Source organism: Anopheles coluzzii, chromosome 2, assembly GCF_943734685.1.
Source record: "Anopheles coluzzii chromosome 2, AcolN3, whole genome shotgun sequence".
NCBI classification, from domain to species: Eukaryota; Metazoa; Arthropoda; class Insecta; order Diptera; family Culicidae; genus Anopheles; species Anopheles coluzzii.
The window spans coordinates 1,101,618-1,118,042 of record NC_064670.1 but is presented as its reverse complement, the minus strand read 5'-3'; the positions used below and the strand labels follow the sequence as shown (position 1 = coordinate 1,118,042).

The window sequence follows — 16,425 nt, the reverse complement described above, 5'->3', positions numbered from 1 at the left end:
GAGCGCGACACCGATAGTGAGAGCACTCACGCGAGTGCCTTCTCACTATGCGCCGACAGAGTGCGCACGAGGCCGCATCGGGCAATCGGGCGTTCTCGCTCACGCAAAATGGGATGGGATTTCCCCTTCCACAGCACACAGCACACACAGGGCGCACGTTGTTGTCGATTCCCTTTTCGTATCGGTTTTCGCTGCTGCTGCTGCTGCTGCTGCTGCGCGGTGTCGTTTTGTTCTTGCTCTTCCTGTCTCTCTTCCTCTCTTCTACTTCTTCTTCTTCGCTCGTGCAGGACACTTTCAACCGCTGATGCCGTTCTTCCGGGTGGTGGAAGAAATGGAAAAGCGCCGTCATTCGAAGGGCAGCTTTAAACCCAACGGAGGTGGCTGCGTTACCACGGTAACCGAGAATTGTTGCAATCAGACCGTGCTTCTCGGGTTTAAAGTTCTCGGGCCCGCTCTATTGGCATTTGGGATAGAAGTGGCTGGAGCAACGACAACAACGCTCCTGCTGAGACACTACGCCACGTGAGCCACGAATAAATCATCGCGCTTCATTACGGCCGGGTTAATTTCCATTAGCGTTTACACACTTGTCGTCAGGTGATAATATTCCTCTATTTGCTTGGTGCCTTGTACGTGTGTGTGAGAGTGTTTTTTTGTAAGCGACATTGTTCCAATTTTGGGAATGACCAGCACTTGAGCCACTTATCATCACCATCATCAGCATCATCATTGAGCCAGTGAGTGGTAAACAGTATCTAGCTGCTGCTGTTGCTGCTGCTGCTGGCCCACGGTAAACCGAGCACAGTCCAGAATGATTTGTTTTGTGACTATTTGATTTAGTTGTAGCCAGTGCGTTCTTTTTTTTCCCCACCACCATCGAATCCACTTCCACTCAAAACAGCCATTCGAGTTGCTCTATTTCAAGCTCTTATCTGAGCGTATCATAATCATAAAATAAAATCGTGTGCAGATGGAGAGAAAAAAAAGCTCAGTCTGGCGCTTCTCGAAAAAATAAAAAAAAACAAGTACCACGAGCCATGGTGATGTTGATAACAACAGTTTAAAGTGGGGGATCGGGGGATGGATTGAAGGGTGGCTTTGTGTACTCGGGTGCATGTGGGTGTTGTTGAACGATAAAACCACTGAACGGGACTCTCTGGGGCTTGTTGCCTGGGCACTCGGTGCTGCCAAATGCGGCCCGAACCCAAGAATCAGCCCGCCAGCCAGCGCCGCCTTGCCTAGGTGGTGGGACAAACATTGCACGTCTGTTTGACAAGCGGAGAGTTAACAATAAATTTTATTAATCAATGTCACTTAGTATCTGCTCTGCTTAAATGGTCGCGTTATGTTCTACTTTTTTTTTCTCCCTCAGTCGTTTGTTTGTGTGTGTGTGTGTACGCTGTAACCCTTGCCAATGACGAAGACAAGTACAAACAGCGCACGGCGAACGGCACAGCGAACGACTTTGAGTAGACGCGTTTTGAGGAAGGGATTAATTAAACATTAAACAATTAACCGACACATTAACCGACCTTACCGTGTTGTTTTTTCTTCTTCTTCTTCTTCTTCTTCCTCTTGCTCTGGTCGCAAGTGGCAAGGGTTGGTAACTGAATTTGATTTAATTACTACGGATTGCGTACTAGCGTGTTCGCTGCTAGTGGTTTGCGCAATTGTGGTCCCCGAAAAAAACAACAACAGCGACCATTGGTCCAACGAAAAATGTTAGTTTTTCGAGCCCAATTGGACCATCGTCATCGTCAACAGTGGAGCCTCCCTTGGGGCCCCGTAATGATCGTGTTGATCGTGGACGGATTTATAGCACGGCTCGTGTCATTCGCGCTGGAGAGCAGGGGCCTAGTGTGCTTGCACAGGGCAGGACCGGGGCATTGGGAGGAGAGAAAAGCGACCTGCAAGAATTAACAACGAGCTATGACATCTCCGCAGCAGCAGCAGCACCAGTCCGTAGGGGGAGAGGGTTTCGTACGCTTGATTTATGGGCCGAAGGGGCCGAAAGATTCAGGTGTGAAATGGAACTGTCATCTTAAAGTGGATGGACCATGAGCATTCGGGGGGAGAGACTGCAACAAAAAAACGGAAGCATTTTATGCTTGCGAGATCATTCTAGGCTGATAGGGGAGGAGGCAATAAAGAATTAGCTTTATCAGAAAAACATCCCGCACAAATAAAGTGTGCTTCGAATGAGGTTGTTCGTGCGGCCGTGAGGTTATAAAATCATGATAAGAAAGATGCTGCTTGTTACAGAGCAACTTATCTCCGTTCAGTTTAATCCAAACAAGCGCTTTATATGGTAGCTTCCTTGCAGCAACAGAAAGCTCAATGATTATTTTGTTTCTTAAACCAATTTATTTCTTCTCAAAGTTTTCCCCCGTCAAAAGTTTGTCAAGAAATCAAATTTCAATCCATTCTGCCCGAAACCGAACGCCAACGTGGGAGATCCCACGGATCAGTGCCATCGGTGGTTTGGAAAATGCTCGCCAGCTTCCGGTTGTTCCGGTGGCGCGGTGGATGAACTGCGAAGGATTTCTATAATTTATTTTTATAATTGATATGCAAATCCGTATCCGTTCTCGGTGGAGTTTTGTTCGAGCTGCAGTCGTGTGCGGTACAAATATCTTGCCGCTGTGTGCCGAGTGAAAAAAAACGGCAGAACGGATCATGTTTTGTCTCCACCACCAAAGCGATGGCTTCGCTGGCAGTGGTAGAACAAAAAAAGTTGGTCTACTTCTCGCTTCCTTCACGCCCGGCAGGTGGGAGGGACGGGAGATTGAGAGTAATTTCCAATTCAATACATATTCCATTCCACCGCACTCACAAACACAAACACACACACAGACCTGTGCTCGGATGCGAGCAGGGAAAGGAGATGGGAAAAGGATCACAAATCTACCGCACCACTCCGGCAGCACACATTTCGTAATTTCGTAATGAAAAATATAAACAAAAAGGAGCAAATGTGAGAGAGACTGTACGAGATATCCTGAACGTACGATTTCGTTCGTTTGGTTTGATTGTTCCGGAGACCGACACCGTCTTCTTGTGTCTTCATATTTCCCTATCCCCCAGGAGGAACGCAATATCGAAGCGAAATCTACATATCTACGCGATGGAAGGAACACATCTCATCACACATCGCTGTCGCTCGTCCGGAATCGTTCAGCGATCCGGGGCAGAGAAAAATGCAAAGAAATGGGAACAGCAACAACAGCACAAAGGGAGGAAAAAAATGGTCCCGAGTACCATTCATATATTTATTATATAAAATAATCAAACGACAATTGGCGGCATAAGGTGGGTGAAATGAGAGGAGGGGGGAAGCACACCCCTTCCCGTGTTGTCTATTCCCCAAACGATGCCATAGGAAAACCGCGGCTTAGAACACAACGACGATGTTGCTCGCCAATCGGAAACAATGCGCCTGATGTTCCACAACCCCGTTGGAAATAACTTTTGCGCGATGAGTGAAAGAGCGCAAAAGACCGTGTAGAGAGGGGGGGGGGGGGGGCGGTGTGGGTGCGGAGAGGGTGTACTGATGGCAAGTGAAATGACACACCATTTGAATGGATATCAGAACGAAACCGCGCGCGCGGTTGGCCCCCGTTTTTATCCCTTTTTTCACCATTCACCGCGAAAGAGAGAGCGAGAAGATGACGATTAATCGGGATGAGAGGCGTTGTGGAATGGGGTTAGCACCCACACACCCCCACCCCCTCCCTCCCTTGGAGGGTAGTTGGCTTCGATCGTAACATTTTCTGATGGGTTTTCTTGTGCAGAAGAGTGTATGATTCGATTTTTAATAATTTTGCCATCGTGCTCCGTGTTTGAACCTATGCCGCTTGAGGGTAAGGGAGCGAGACAGTACGGGAAGCGTGGGAAGGGAAAAGTTATTATTCTCGATTTTGAAATGAAAAATCAAACTCCAGTCCAGTGATGCAGAGGGGAAGCGTGACGTCGTTTGTTGGCCTGCCGTCGAGCAAGGACGATATTCTTACGAGGACGATTTATTCGGCTGAGACGGGGGGGCGCGGTATAGTGTGGCAGCACAAAAAAGGGTTAATTTGTGGGGTTCGATGCGTAACGGATGCCAACGGGCGTCGCGTTACGGCTGTGTGTGAATGGAAAAATCCACCTCAATCGGCAATTCGTACAAACGGTAAGACAGTCGACAGTTTCTGGTGAAAAGCGGGAATCAAAGGCAAGCAGGATACACATACATAGATCCAGCAAACCCTTTTTAGCATACGAAATGGGTATATATACACACACACACACACACACATGCGTTTTCATATAAGCGATGACGATGATGGGCCAAGTTGGTCATGTTGGTTTGAAGGCACATCAAAAGTCGTAATTCGTAATAATAAACATAAAAAGTCACTCTCCCGCATGAGACAACGGAGAGGGAGAGAGAAAAAGAGAGAGAGACGGGGAGAGAGCCGCGCGGGAGTAAAGGAAAAATAACCCTTTCGGAAAAAGAACCTTTCAGTTTAAAAAAGGGACATACATAGCATGAGGGGATGGGAGGGGAGGGGGTGTACCAAAAACATACACACAAACAAACACACACACATGAGTGAGTGTAAGCGTAACGGGGAAGCAGCTCGAACCCAATTAATAACAGAAATTTGAATATATAATTCATGTCAGCCAAAAATTGATGGAAAATTCTGCTGATGCGAAGCGAAGCAGTCGTACTTCTGCGCCTTGTGCGTCCGAGGGGCGGGGAGTGGAAGGGAGCGGAAGGGAATTATGTTTATCCCTCGAAGCTTCGAGATGAAAACTCAGCTGCTGCTGCTCTCTGGGTTTGTGTGTGTGTTTGGTAATGATCGCCCGGGAAGGGATTTTTAAATTCCCGCTCCTTGTTCAAGGTGTCCTGGTCCTTTTATCTTTCCACCCGCCACCGAATGAATGAGGATGAGAAGAGTGGGGGAAAACGGTGGAAAACGGAGTGCACTGTGCAGGCTTCTTTCGGTTGATTGATTAAAATGGCCGAAATGTGTGGTAAAAATTAATCAACTTAAAGATCGATCCTTGCAAGCTCCACTCTTAGCCCTAATCGGTATCTCACCATCTGCAGCATCCGCGCCGCATTTCCCACACGCATCTTTGCATACGCGCGCACACACACACACATAGCCTTATCAGTCAATGATGGAGGAGGTAAAAAATGACATCCCAAAGGCAGACGCACACAATCACCACGCGGCGCACACGCTCTGGTGGCCGTTAAAGAGTGAGTAATGGCCACCACCACGAGAGGTTGAGCAGGGCCACCGCGCATCCCTCCACCAGCCCGCTGCAAGACGTAATGATGATGATTTCCACTCATCAACCCTTTCACCCTTTTTCGATGGAAAACCACACACACACACATACACATCAGAGCGTTTATGCAAAAACAGGGGTGACAGTTTCTAAGGATGAAAAGATTCTCCAATTCCTTCCGAAGGGCTCGTCGATATTGTCACCGCCGTGCTCCTCCGCCCATCGCCCAACGTTTCTAAAACTCATCGACAAACGAACGCGTCGCCGATCGAACCAACGCAACGCAGCCTTTCCCTTTTCCCTGCCACCCTGCAAAGCGGGAAAAAAGGGTTGACACATCGATGTCTGCCTTTTGTCCTTTCGACGAGCGCTCCGTTCGACGTTGGCCCGAGTTCTCAAAAACTCACTCACGCTGCTGCCGCCACTACACAGTGGCATTAATTTAGGATTTAGATTTATAATTCCTCCCTCGTCCTCCCTCGCAAGCGCCTCATTCGTGGCGCTTCCTTCCTTCCTTCCGCTTCGCTGCGATGCGATCTCTCCCGTCCCGAAAGCGGTGGAAGCTGATACCGAGGACGACACTCTCGAAACAGGCGAAAAAGGGTTATATTCCGACGGAAGGCGCACCATTACTACACCCTCGCCTCCCGGGGACCTCTTCTCCTCTCCCTACCCCTCCTTCCACACCAACGAACGATGATGAGGATGATGGAATATATTGGTAAATTTGGAAATTTTTCATTTTTCCAAGATACGAATGCGGGTCGGTGTGGGTTTCCCTGGAGCGAGCGAGCGGCACGGGAGGTTGTTGTTTAGTCTTTGTGTGTTGTGTGCTGGGGCCAATCGACAACTGGGGAGGGACTGCTTGATTTGTGAGCTGTGTTTGCCCCCGCGCGCGTGTGTTTGTGTGTGTTTGAGACGGATTTGGAGAATGAGAAACGACTCCCGTTTCAAATCTATGTCCCGAGGTTCTCAGCGTTCGAACACGCCAGCTGGAGAGAGAGAAAGACTGGATGAGGGAAGTGAAGTGGAGTTGAAGTTGAGTTTTGGTGAACATTTGGATGCTCTTGGCTTTTGCAAAAGGATCTCCTTGTATCATCTCCCTTCTTGCGTGCGCGTTTTTGTGTGTGTTTATGTATGTGACTCTAGGGGGTCGTCCTTGCGACGACGACGACGACGACGACGCCGGGCTGTTGTTTTATTACAACTGATTTTTCGCCAGAAGCCAGTCAACCGTCAAGCATCCGTCGAAGCCGTGGGGAGGAGGCATCCGCACACCGTATGTCTTTATCCACACGCGTGGAGAGTTACGGGGCCGATTTTTATTCTGCGGGAATGAGGGCGAGGACTTAATTGTGTCGCTCCTTTTTTCGGTAGCGCCACCGCGTTTGCGCCCCCCCCCCCCCATATGGGAAGCAATGGGATTAAGAAACGAAAATTAAATATTACAAGCCAAAGCATCCCGTCCCTTACTGTGAAGTTGGCAATCGCCAAACAGAGCACCGACCGGGTTGAAGATGTATCGCTTAAAGACTTTGAGCAAAGAAGCATTTTAGCTCCAGACGAATCCCAAACAAAAAAGGGGTTTGATCGAAGCATTTTAAACAAATGCTGGAAGCAAAGTGGAATCAGAAATCAATGGCATTTTGGGATTAGCAGCTGCTTTTGCGCCAGTGTCTGTCCTGCCAATACTGCCGACGAACGGAGCGCTTTGCCTGTGCGAAGAAAGCATAATTTCATCAAGAGTTATGAGCTCTTTCATCTTTCCGCCAAGCACAGGGAAGGATGGAATTGCAATTTGCAGCAAAGAAAAACATAAATTTCCCTCCTGCTCGAAGATAATTTTCACAAACACAGAATTTATAATTAACAATCTTTCGTTCGCGCATTCGCCCGATTCCTCCCGCAGAGACAGAAAGGGGAGTGTTTCACCACGCTCGCCAAAAAGTCAAACGAAGCGCCGGGAATGTGTCTTGCGCGCCCCGATCTGGTGCGACCGGGTGGTTTGCTCATCAATTTTTCTACCAACAGCTTTGAAGCCAGGGAAGACATTTTTGGGCAGGAAATACATACACACACACCAAGCAACAAACAAACACACACAGTCTTCCGTAGAGGGAATCATCTCCCCTCCCCAAAAGGCCACCTCTTTAGACGGCTTTGGAAAAACTGGATCGAAGCTTAATGATAAAAGTTTTCGGTGTAATTATATTGATTAAATATCGAAAAATGTTTGATGTTTTGACAGGGTTCCCGCAGGGCCCTGCCCTCCGTCTCGGAATGACGCTTTTTAGCGACACGGAAGCGACACGGTCCCACTTTTAATCATGATAAAACTTGTTCTTGTTTTAATTTTTGATTGATGGATTATTGGAGCCCTACGGCGACGGGTTCGGGTCTGTGTCTTGGGCTGTGCTTTCGAGGCTGGATCGATTCAGCCAATGCGGATTGGCCCTACTCCGCTCTCCAAACGCCAAACGCCAAACGGTTGTTGGCCTTGTCAAACAATCGTATCGAAACAAGCAGTCGGACCCGAGAACGGCTCGTCCGTTAAGGGGTTTGGGAAATAGGAACTCCCTTCTCCCTCGCTGGCTGGTAATCAATATTTACGATTGACGACACGGATTCTCGAAAGCACAGGCACGGCCTCCCACGAACAAGTTGCTTTCTAAGCTGTGATAAGAGACAAACAAGTTGAGCAGGGAAGGCGGCGGCAAGATTAAGACGAATAGTCTTGGTCTGTCCGAAGTTTGTAGTGACGCGTTTTTGTCCCTTTAAAAGCATTCGCTAATGGAGGCATTTGGTGATGGTGGAAGTTTTGCTCGAAACGATGTCGCTTTCCTTGCCTCCCTCACTTGTTTTTTGGGGTTCGCACACAGAAATCTGGTCCGCGCCCCACACCAACTCGTGCTAATTCGGTCCAAAACGGCCCAATGGTTGTTGGTAGAAGTGATTAAACGCGCGTGATCTGAGAGCATAGCTCGGGAGGTGTGTTTGTTTGGCCTGCAGGGATACCGGATACCGGTGCAATTCCCTGTGACTTTGAGGTACTGGTGGTGAGGACAGTCGACAGAAACACATCTCACAAAACAAAACTTACAAACTTTAGTGAAAAGTGCAGAACAACCCTTTTCGTGTAAAAATAGAACAAAAAAAAGTGCCCTCACACACACACACACGATATTTGCACAACGATTTTATTGACTCCGTTTGCATCGTCTAGTCGCGCGACAAACGAATCCTTTTCCCCCCCCTCCCTAAGGAAGCCAAACAAGAAGTGGTGTTCAAATAGAAATTCAACAAGAGCACGAATCGGTTGATGATTATTCGAAACGACAACAGCAGAAGCGGAAAAATCAACTCGGAAAAAGAGTTGCAGGCACAAGATGGTTAGGTTTTCGCAAAGTTGGTCCTTCGAAAGGATCGCTCGCTACGGCCGAGCTTCATTGAAAAGGAAAATAACAGTAAAATTTAATAATCCAACCTTCAATAAAAGCATAAATCCTTGCGCACGACGAATGTATCAATCTGTTTCCTTCTTCGCTGTTTTGTTCGCCAGCCGACAGCCGACAGCGTCGGCAGAGGACATGCACCAGCACCAGCAGGGGACAGATTCCTCCCCCCCCCCGTTGTGAGCACCGTGGGGACGCCGCCAAAATATGGTGCGTTTTTTATGCAAGAGAAAACTTTGCCGTCTTGCCATCGACGTGCTAATTACCGAAACTTCTCAAACGAAGGGGAGCACGCGAGGGAGTCGCGGGACTGGTGGATCCGGAACCGAACCATGAGCATCATGTCGTTAAAAATCGGATCGGTTGGAATTGCAAAACTGAGGCACCGGTTTAGCGGAGCATTAATTTCCTCGTTCCGTCGTTTTCCACTTGAATTGATCTGTATGGAAGGGAAATTATCGCGCTCCTGCTCCCCCGCTGGATTGTTGTGGTGAGTTGTAAATGGGGTTTTAAAAAGTTTACCTTATTTTATGGCTTTACGATCGATTGGCGCAGTGTGTGTGTGCGCGTGACGATGGGCCGATGTGTGGGGTGTCACATGATCATTTGCCGTCGCCGCCGTCGATGGGTACCGACGAGCGACGGTGTCACATGACGGCGGTGGGTCGCGCGGCCTACTTTGCCGCTCAACCAAGACGAACCATATTTGCTAAACAAAACGATAAATTGCTCCACCAGCCAGTCAGCGCAAGGTTGGCGGGCCCACTTGGGCGCAATGAAGCTCAATTATCAGTCAATGATGGCGCCGTGGAGGCGCTCGCGAAAGCTTAAAACGCGCACCTTAAGCCTTTACTGTGGCAGTGTGTCTGTGTCTGTGTGTGCGTGTGTGAGTGTGTGTATCTCTGGGGGTGGATTGATTTATTGTTTGTTAATTTTCTTAACCCTTCCACCACCACTTCCCTTGGCTGGCTGCAGACGCGAAACAAATCATTCACCCATCGTCGTCTACCCCGGTCGGTTGGTCGGTATGATAAGCGATGGAATCGGCTGGATGGAACAAATGAAGGGAAAAAGCCGCGAATTATCATTCGCACACACACCTTTGTGCGCATGAAGTGGGAGGGGAGGGGTGTTGGTGATCCAACCCCGTTCTGTTCGTCATGTTTGTGCTGCTGCCGCTGCTGCTGCGACAATAATTGGGGACAATAAATTAGTACATGATAATTTGATAACGCTCCACTGCAATGTCACCCGAGACTCGCCGGTTGGGTGGGACGGGCGAGAAGATGCTGAAGCGATACGACCATGTTAATTTATGGCCCTAACTAACAGCTTCTTTTTTCCCTCCATGTAATGATGCCCGGACATGTATCTTCCTGCTGCTGTGAGTCCTTTCGACACGAAGTCGCAGGTGTGATAAAAAGTAATTACCACGAAAACTTTCAGACGCCCTCTCGCTCTCTCTCTCTCTCTCGCTCTCAAAACAGTCAAACATGCATCATTTGGCAATCGATCCTCGAAGAAGGATGGGATCGTTTCGACGTGTCGTAAAGCAAAAATTCCAATGTTCAACTAGCCACGAATTAAATGTAGCGGATGATTGGATAATTTGATTGGAATTATTTATGTCCGTTCCGTGAACGGTGAAGCCTCTGGAAGAGTGTCTCCAATAGTCCAAGGCATCTCTGAGTCGGGAGGAAAAACTCTGACACACTCTGCGCCTGCAAACGAAACACAATGGACCGTTCACTTGCCAGCGTCTTCACTAGCAAGCACAACACTTACGCATACCGACAGTGGTGCAGCACCAAAGGACGACGACAACGACGACGACGACGACGACGACGCCTCCAGTACGACAGTCAGTGACAAACGAAGAGACAACGAAGAGACCAAACTGATACAATGAATAATTACGAAAAGGATATTAATTTGATTTATATCTTACGTCATGTTTCATTAAGCAATGCTCACTCGCTAGCACGCTCGCCCGCTCACACGCACGTGCTCGCTCGCTCACTCGTTCACTCACTAAGATCGTCTACTAAGAGCAGCCGTTCGGTTCGGTGGCACATTCCTTCCAAGCGTTGCTCCAAGCGTTTGGCATTTTTGGCACCACTGGGCGGGCTGTGTGGCGAATGGCACGGAACGGGACGGGATTTGTTTCCTATTTTTTCCTCCCCGGTTGCTGGAGTTTTCATTACAATTGAATTAATTTTTGCGTACTTTTCTCTTGCGCCCAAAGATCCTCGGCACTCCCATAGAGTCCTTCGCAGCAGTGGTACAGTGGGAGGATGCTGATAATGGAGCACAAACACGCGAGGGTGCGTCGTTCGGAGACAAAAGAGTGTAGGGCACCCGTTGCCATACCATTTTCCACCCTGGGAAAAGCGTTCCGGTCGTTCGAACCGAGATCCGATTTTCGATGTTTACGCCCGGCGCCCGTGCTGAAGCGGGGCGGAAGAATTGAATGGCAGGAGCGAAAGGATGCAGGATTTTGAAGGATTAGCATTTCAAAAACATCCACGCAGATAGCATCACTGCAGTTGTTGCAGCACCATCCTTCACCGGGCTGCCATTTGGTTTCTCTCCCCTTCCGCACCGAGTGAAGGAATGTATCTTGTCTATTCCGTTTAAGGCAATCACACCCGCTTCCCTCCCGCACCATCCGATGTGCCATCGAATTCCGTGTCCCTGGGATGCTGATAATTAGACGCTCGCAACGAGTCAACCGACTTGTTTGGGAGTTGATGTAAGAGAAGCGGAACGTTTGGTTTCGTTTGGTTTGGCTGGTGCAGTACGAAAACCCGACTATGCTCGATTGGAACCCGTTTTTTTGTAGGGAATCGATATTCGTTGCTTGCAATCTCTTGTTCCAGTTTTTAGCGCAATCGTCGCTGCGCTAACAAAGTCACGTCAAATGTAGACTTTCGCATCGAACCACGTTTAGTGTGTGTGTGTGTGTGTGTGTGTGTGTGTGTGTGTGTGTGTGTTTAGCTCCAGTTTTGTTTGGGCGGTGTGCAGTCATTGCGTATCTTTCAATCAAAAGTTAGGCACAGTGTCGAAAAGTTTTAACGAAATCGGGCAAAACGGGCGCTTTTTTTCGCTTCCCGAATTCTTCTAAATCGTCAAAAATTTGACAGTCGTCAAGTTCACATATGGTTTGGCGGGGTGCTGGGTGCCTGCGCGTATCGTTTAGTTTGACTGACATTGTGCTTACCTACCATTCGCATGCAGCAAATGGGAAATATCACCTATCGAAAGCATGGGTGTGGATGCGTCCGGGCAGGGCTCCACTTCGGAAGAAATCAAACGTGTGGAATAATAAAAGTTTTCTCAACGTCTCGCAGGGAATGAGAGGAGAGGGGAGAATTCCCTCACCTCTTTTCCTTCTGCTCGATTGTTAGAACTCCACAATTTGGCACGGTTTGCCGGTTTGGCATCAATTCAAACATTTCATAATCAAATTTGGCTTCCCGTCTTTGGCGGCCGTGTTCTGTGTGTGTGTGTGTTGTGTTTACGATGAAGAAGACAACCGTATGGGAAGCGGAATTTTCCCAAGACATAGAATGCGCTCAACCGTTTGCTTTCGTGGATTGAAGCCTCGGGCTACGAACGGATATGCGGGAGGATGTGCTTTTCGATGCATGATTTCCGGAGTTTTGCAAAACTTTTCTCCAATCATGCCCCCTCACCAAAGGGACGGGTGGCCAAGAAGTCAATATATATTGTGCAATGGTGCCACACACATGCATGCACACACCCGAAACGGAGTGACAGAGTTTGGCCGAGTCAATCAGCTGTCGAAAGGGCGCTGACTTCCGAAGGGCGTTGGTGCAAAGTGGAATTGATTTTTAATTTGTATTCCGCTTGTTTTCTTGGACGTTGGTTGCGAGGAACACGGCCCAACCCTCCCGCTTGACGGTGGATTCCATTAAAAGGAAAATGCGGACGAATAAGCTTCAGCCGTTCCGAGTGATGGATGTCCGAGGGGCACGAAGGCAACCGAAGGCGGCCCCGGAAGTAATCTTAGATTAGAAACGGTCGTTCCTTGTGCAGGCAATTTTCCATCGCAGGCTATCCATCGTTCGTCTGCCGGCGTTGAGTTTCGGCGAAGCAAGAAAAGCATAACGAACCAGCAGGAAGATAACATCACGGACGGAAAGGGGGACTGTGTCAACTGTGGAGTAGTGGTGCCAGACACCCGGAATGCTTCGCAGGAGTGAAGGCAACCGAAATCAACCTTTTTTCCCGTCCCAGTGCCCGAACGTCTTGCAATGAGACATAAATAATCTTTAATGAATTAAATGCAAAGACGTAGCACGACTTGAAGATTGGTGGAAATTCAATAATGTTTGATTGGGACATTGGAACCGTCCAGCTCCTCGGGGAAGCGGCAAGGGACATTCACATCCGATTACCAAGACGACAGGAGCGTCTTCGTTAAAGTGGGAGATTTATTTAATCATCTGTGCAAAGTTTGTGCCCAAAAGCGCTGGTGGAACGAGTACGCCCAAGCGAGTGTCAATAATCGCACGATAAGATTAGGGAATGAACGATACATACGGCGCAACACATCTTCAAAGAGCCCAATCAAGCTCCCACTCTCTTTCTCTTTATCTCCTTCTCTCTCCAAGCCAAGATCAAAGTTGATCCGATCGGTACATCTTCGTTAGAGTTTTTCCCTCGCTTTCGATTCGGCGGCGTTTCCGATTTTGATAGACCACCGTACCATCCCAAAACGGGGAAAAGCGATGTGCTTGGGATGAATATTTTTAATTACCCTCCCACGAGCAGCACAACAAGCCGCTGATTTGGCGCGGCTGGCCTGCGGAATCGAATCGAAAGTAATCAAAATTCAAAACGAGTAGGAAGTCAGTCGAAACACCAAACACTGCTGCTCAAACGGTTCGCTAACGGAATCCGCTCAGCCTCACCAATCTCCTCGCCCATCGTTTTCGTCTTCTGTTGATGATTAATTTGACGCAAGCTGGCTGGCGTGTTGGGGGGGACTCTCAATGCGCTCTCGGGAAAGGAAGGATGTGAACCGTGTTTCGGTGGTATCGACCTACTGTTTAAAGAGTTTTAATTTTATTTACCCATCAATTGCGTTACAAGCGGCACGCGGGAAGCAGCTAAAGCTGTACAACAAAACAGTGCGTTTATGCGCTTTGAAACAAATCAATAAATTTCCAACAACTCATTAATGTGCTACAACCCAATCTGATCGGAAGTGTGTAGTAGCCTTTAAGTGTGTGCCATAAAAAGCTTCTCCTAGCTAACACACGCGTACGAAGGTTTAGAGTTGCGAACGAGCGAAACAGTTCATTGGCTTCGTACGGCGACCAACCTGGACCTGGAGGTAAAACAACCTCCCCAGTGAATCATCATTCCGGGGCAGAGCATCGATCGGGGGCCAGTCCGTCGACTCGGTGATCAACCTGATCACGAACTCCCTCGAAGCTGGCGTCGGCACTTGTATTGGTGGGCACCTTCTCCCATTCGAGAACGGCAGTCGGTTTCGGTCGAGCGGAAGGTCTTCTTTCTTTGATGTGAGCTTGCAAGCCTTAGTCAACCGGAACTTCATGATCGGACGAGTTCTAAAGCACAACAACAATCCCGCACACACGCCCAAGAGAGGGAGGCAAAAAATCATCATTAAACATCAGCCCAACTGCTGATTGTGGTCGATCAATAAAAATTCTATTAATCTATAGTCATCGGTGCGGAAACGACGCTTCGACTGATTATCGAGGAAAACGGTGTGTGCGCATCGCACCGGGTGGAAGAATTGAAGCCTCGGGAGCATCGATTCGATTTCCACTAATTGCCATCGTCGGTTCCAGTTCCTCGCGCACCATAACGCACACACACACAGAGTGAAGTGGCGGTGGTGAAGCAAAAGGTAAAAAACGAAGGAAAATTCTTTCCCTCTTTCGCAACAAACAACTCACAAAACAGCGCACGGTGTAAACTCGACGGCAAAGTTGCAATTTGATGCGTGTAATAAATCTATTCCGCCATCGTCAGCTGGCCCATCACGGTGCGGCTGGCTCCCCTTTTTTGCCATCAATTTATCCCCCCTGGACACGCAGCCATCTCAGGGGTGTTCCCTTTTGGCGTTTTCACGGAAAGCCTTTCCTTCGGTGCACGGTATCTGTGCGGGCCGCCCGGTGAAGTGTGAAGCAATTCGAAGCATTCCGAGAGGCGCATCAGTCGCTCGTTCCGCTCGCCACACGGTGGTCTAGAGGGCAATTGGAAAATGCGGCAACCCAACACCATTCCTGACATTTCTCGATCGGCTTTTCCGATCGCACCGCAGATCGTGTGCCGGTCCCGCATTCGCATTTGGCATTCGCAGAGGCAGAGTGGGTTTTCCCGCCGCGCCGAAGAAAAACGTACCATGCCACCGGCGCTGGTTGGATCGATGAAACGCCACCACGGCTACGGTTCAGCTGATGCGATCAGATCGGACTATTAATCAGCCTGCGCGGAGCCGAACTCCGTAGGCACAGGCGGAGGGAGCTCCTCCTGCAAGCACTTCTCTAATTATAGCGAAATAGGAAACGAAAGAAAGAGTGAGAAAAACGCTGCGCACACCTGCGGATTCATCGAGTTAAATGAATTGTGAAGCACTCCCCCCGGGCCCCGCTGCCTTCCTTACACGATGATCGTGTGCTAATGATCGCAGAAAGCAAGAAGCCGGTGTTTGCGACGAGACAGCCCACGTCTTGCGCGAAGATCGAAGTGCGTGAGTTCGCGATATGGGAAAGTAGTGTGCAGATCGATGCCGAGACGGTCGGAAAGACTTCTGGCCAGAACACGACGATCGGCATTCATTCGATGAATTTATTCACCCGGCGGAGGGATAATGTGGCTTGCCAGACGCTTTTTATCGAACCCGGCCATGCGTATCGGTTGGTATCGGTCAGCTCGGGGAGTTCGCGCTCGGGACCGTTCGCCAAAACAAAGCCGTACTCCGAAAAAAGAACCGCCAACTTTACCCCAATCGAAATCGCTGCTCCAGTCGACCTCGAAAGTTACTGGGGGTTGCGGAAACGGAACAATAACAAAAGCTTTTAACCGCAATTGTTGCCGCTGCCGGTGGATAGGTTGCGGTTGAGAAAGAACGGGGGCCAGAAGACGGCCGTCTGCCGAAGGGCAACAATTCAACTCCAAACCCCTCGGTCCCGGGGCCGGGGAGTCCCAGGGCGAGCATGATCGCTCTTGTTGATCTATCAAAAATCATTCGAATGAATCGAAATAAAACGATCTTTCGCTCATCATGTGTGATGGTGGTGGTGGCTGGTGATGAAGGCACAAGATTGCTTTAGAAAGGAAAGTGCGCGCGAAAGAGAGCTAACGAACGCGCTTGGTGGGGCTTCCCTTTCTCCGTGCGCGGGCAGGGGAAGAAGATATCGAATGAATTTGTCTGCAAAACCACAATTTATGCGCAATTGAACAGCGATGAAATTCTGTACGATCGGAAGCCGATCTGTGGCCGGTGTGGCGGTAGGACAGGGCAGCAGCACCAGCCACCTGTTTGTACCGGTCAGTCACGGTTCGTTCGGTCGTTTTAGATGCAGCGATCGCTGCAAAGTGCAACAATGTGCCTCGAGGATCGAGGGGAGAAGGAGTGCAGTGCAGTTTTGCTTTCGTTTTCCTTTCATTCTGGAGCAAAAGCATG

General features: G+C 49.1%; 1 protein-coding gene across 5 annotated transcripts in view; it reads right to left on the bottom strand.

The window, feature by feature from the left end:
• LOC120951862 (homeobox protein cut) overlaps window positions 1–16,425 on the bottom strand; it is a 166,739-nt gene that overhangs the window by 47,609 nt on the left and 102,705 nt on the right. The window lies entirely within an intron of this gene.